This window comes from Vombatus ursinus, unplaced genomic scaffold (genome assembly GCF_900497805.2).
Source record: "Vombatus ursinus unplaced genomic scaffold, bare-nosed wombat genome assembly UNPS02014973.1, whole genome shotgun sequence".
NCBI lineage: Eukaryota > Metazoa > Chordata > Mammalia > Diprotodontia > Vombatidae > Vombatus > Vombatus ursinus.
In genome coordinates this window covers 16,914,343-16,918,928 of record NW_020954751.1, presented here as the reverse complement: position 1 = coordinate 16,918,928, position 4,586 = coordinate 16,914,343, and the positions used below count along the sequence as shown (strand labels likewise).

At 36.9% G+C, this 4,586-nt stretch overlaps 1 non-coding gene across 1 annotated transcript; it reads left to right on the top strand.

The window, feature by feature from the left end:
- The first annotated feature begins 1,946 nt into the window (after positions 1-1,946).
- On the top strand, positions 1,947-2,052 carry LOC114030700. The gene has a single exon (XR_003567664.1). It is a non-coding gene; the product is annotated as a U6 spliceosomal RNA (small nuclear RNA).
- The last annotated feature ends 2,534 nt before the right edge of the window (positions 2,053-4,586 follow it).

Genomic DNA, 4,586 nt, shown 5'->3' with positions numbered 1-4,586 from the left:
GACCTGGATTAGCTATCAGCAGGGGAACCTGCCTTTAAGTTGTGTGTAGCCCAGTGGGAAGAGCATATGTACATATACACATATATATTTGGGTGCAGTCCTCAATAAATGCTTTTGAAATTCAAAGGTAAATTTTCTCTCTGATACTAGAAATCTAAATGAGAGTTGACAAATGGAGACACAGATAATCAGTTCTTACCTTTATACCAGTGGTACTAGATTCATGATTTCATTGGCAAAGAGAGTGCCTGGTAGAGAGGAAACTTCCTCTACCCAAGCAGATTAGAACCTTTTTAAAAAAATTCATCTTAACTAGTTGCTTTGGGGAACTGAGTACTTATGTGACTTGTCTAGGCTAACAAAGCTAGGAAGTATTTGAGCTGGGACTTTATCTAAGGCCCTTCTGACTCCATGGACATCTCCCAACCCCTGGGGGGGGGGTAGGGAATCTTCAGCTTCAAAAGCCTCATGTGGCCCGCTAGGTCCTCAAGTTTGGCCCTTTGACTGAATCCAAACTTCACAGAACAAATGGGATTTGAAGGGCTGCACTTGAGGACCTAGAGGGCCACATGTGCCCTCGAGGCCAAAGATTCACCATCCCTGCCTTAGCCATTACACCCTCCTGCCTCTCATGCCTCTATGCCTATTGAACCCAATAAACACTTAATGAATATTTGTCAGATTGAATAATATTGTATTTTACTCTCCTAAAATAATGCTAGTGATCAAATTGTCTTCTTTTTTAAGGAATGGGTTTATGCTGGGAGTTGGTGGCTGTGAATCCTCCTACATGCTGGCCGAGGTCTGACTTGGCATGGTGCTCATAGTGTTGGGTTCATGTTGGTGGGAGAATTTTTGGCAATAAAGTCTCAGTTTTCAGGTACTAGAAGTAAGAGTCAAGTCAAAATCAAAAACAGGAAGGATAACTATTGGCATAATAAACACAAAATACAAAATTAATAGAGACTCAAATCAGGAGAGTTTGGGGATTACCAGAAACATGGGTCTTCAAGGAGATATTAATTAGATCCAAAGGTCAAGCAGGCCCTGAGGTCAGGCTTGGGTGTGAAGAAACCAGGTGTTGAACAAGGTTTGAGCTTGAGCAAAGAGTGTATCATATCAAAGTTGGCAAAGTGCTTACCAGATGTCTTATTTGAACCTCCTGAGAATGCTGAGGTAGTTCAATTAACTTAGAGGTAGCTAGGTGGTGCAGTGGAAGGAGCTCTGGGCCTGGAGTCAGGAAGACCAGAGTTCAAATTTAGCCTCAGGTACTTACTAGTTGTTTAAACCTGGGCTATTCACTTAAACTGTTTGCCTCAGTTTCCTCATATGTAAAATAATGCCTACCTCCCAAGGATTGTTGTGAGGATCAAACGAGATAGTAATTTTAAAGGACTTAGCCCAGTGCCTGGCACATAGTAAATGCTATATAAATGTTAGCTATTATAGATATCTACCTGCTAACTGCTTCCTTTTAAGTCCTACCTTGTGATCTTCAACCACACCCTCCTTATTAAGCTGAATGAGTTTCAGCTGTGGACAGTTCTGAGTCTTCACTGGGATTTCCTAGAGGGATTAGTTAGTAATATGGAGAGATTCTAGAACTTGGAATCAGAAGAAATTAAGTTCAAATCCAGCCTCATATCCTTATTAGCTATGTGACCCTGGACAAGTCACTCAACCTGTCTCAGGTTCTGTTTCCTCATGTGAAAAATGGGGGATAATAACAGTAGCACCTGCTACAGAGGGCTGTTCTGATAATCTAATGAGATTATACTGTAAAATGCTTTCCAAGTCTTAAAGTGTTATATAAATATTAGTTATTATTATTATTTCCTTAGTGTTGAATAACTGTATGAAGAGGCAATAGATAAAGTAAGTTCCTATTTGAGGGCTCAGGAAATTCAATTTGTTTCAATTTACAAACATTCAATATTTTATTATGTATATTTGCTTCAGCAGTATACATACTAAAACTGAATGATACAGAGAAGATTAGCATGACCTCTGTGTAAGGATGACACATACATTCATGAAGCATCCCATATTTTTTTGACCTAGCAGTACCAGATTTCAAACTATATTACAAAGACGTAATTATCAAAACAATCTGGTTGGTACTCACTAAAAAATAGAATGATGGATCAGTGGAATAGATTAGTTACACAGTATACAGTCATAAATGATCATAATAATCTTGTGTTTGATAAATCCAGATATCTAAGAACTCACTGTTTGACAAAAATTGCTGGAAAAATTGCAAAATGGTTTGGCAGAAACTAGGCATAGATCAACATCTCACAATGTTTACCAACATAAGGTCAAAAATGGGTACATGATTTATACATAAAGGATGATATCATGAACAAGTTAAAGGAGTATACAGAAGTTTACCTATCAGATCAATGGATAAAGAAAGAGCTTATGACCAACTAAGAGACAAAGAGGGTAACAGGCAGTAAAAATGGATGATTTTGATTACATGGAAAACAAACAAAACCGAATGCAGCCAAAATGAGAAAGAAAACAGAAAACTAGAGAAAAACATTTAAAGCAAGTTTCTTTGATAAAGGACTCATTTCTCAAACATATAGAAAACCGAGCCAAATTTATAAGAATTTAAGCCATTAAATTGGTCAAAAGTGACAAATGGTCAAAAGATATGAACAGGAAGTTTTCAGAAGAAATCAAAAGTATGAATAGTCATATAAAAATGCTCTGAATCATTATTGATTAGAGAAAGGCAAATTAAAACTCCAAGGTATCACCTCACCTCCAATCAGATCGGCTAATAGGACAGAAAAGGAAAGTGACAAATTCTTGAGGGAATATGGAAAAATAGAAACACTAATACACTGTTGGTAGAGTTGTGAACTAGTCTCAACATTCTGGAGAACAATTTGGAACTATGCCCAAGGGGCTATAAGTTGAGCATACCCTTTGATTCAGCAGTATCACTCCTAGTTCTGTATCCCCAAAAAAATGAAAGAAAAAGGAAAAGGACTTTATATATACAAAAATATTTATAGCAGCTCTTTCTGTGGTGGCAAAGAATAGGAAATTGAGGGGATATCCATCAATTGGGGAATGGCTGAACAAGTTGTGGTATATATTTGTGATAGAAAATTACTGTGGTATAAGAAATGATGAGCAGGATAATTTCAGAAAAACCTAGGGAGATTTATATGAGTTAATGCAAAGTGAAATGATCAGAATCAGGGAAACATTGTACACAATAATAACAATATTGGAACAATGATACTTAGCTACTTTGATTAATATAATGATCCTAGACAATCCCAAAGGACTGATGATGGAAAATGCTATCCATCTTCAGAGACAGAACTGATAAACTCTGAGTACAAATTGAAGAATAATTTTTTCTTTTTTTTTCTTGCTTTTTTTTTGGCAACATGGCTAATATAGAAATATATTTTGCCTGGTTTTGCATATATAATTCATATCATATTGCCTTCCTTCTTAATAGGTGATAGGCTGGAGGGAGAGAATTTGGAATTCAAAATTAAAAAAAACTAAATAAATGATTTTTTAAAAAGAAAAAATGTTATATTGTGCCACCATTGTTGTTGTTCACCTGCTTCAGTTATGCCTGACTCTTCATTACCCGATTTGGTGTTTTCTTGACAAAGATACTGGAGTGGTTTGCCATTTCTTTCTCTAGTTCATTTTACAGATGAGAAAACTGGGGCAAACAGAGTTGTGCTAGAGGTTGGGATATCAGTACAAAGATAGGCATTGCACAGACCTTGCTATCAGGATTTTAGAATCTTATATGGAGAGGGTGAAAATAACATGTTACCATGATATTAATGAGAATATGGTAAGTTCAAAGTAAAGACCCAGACAAAGTAATATAAAATATATGATGAAGAAGAGATCACATTCAGCTGGAGGAGGGTGTTGCTATTGGTTGGGATGGCTTCATGGAGGAAGTGTCACCAGGAGCTTGGCCAGGTAGAGCTGATGGGCATTCCAGTCTAGCTATGGGATATGGAGCTAGGTAGGGTGGATTTAGAATGATTTTGTTTTTGTGATCTGCTTATATTCCACTAATAGGAAAGGGGCCTCTCTTTGGGGGCCCAGAATTTGTTCATATATAATTGCCTTCTGGATAGTCCCTGCTACCTTCTATATGAAGGTAGGGGGAGTTTACGCAGAGAACATAGGGTAGAAAAGAGATGATGAACACATGATGCAGCCCAATCAGATACAAATGTAATTGGAAAATGTTTAATAAAATAAAATACAATAGAACACAGATAATGTTAATATGTGGTTTCCTAGGTCAATAGGCTTCCACAAGGATCCTTACATATAATTTAGTAGCCTTGTTTCTATTTGAATTTGACACCACTGGTATAGGGGATAGACTCTCACACTTGCAGTCATCTCATTTCTGACACTTTAGTAGGTTGGTGACCCTGGGCAAATCACTTTACCTCAGTTTCCTCATCTGTAAAATGGGAATAATAATACCACTAGTATTTACTCACAGTGTTGTTGTAAGGCTGAAATAAGATGTCTGTTGAGTGCTTTGCCAACTTTAAATTGATATATAAATGCCA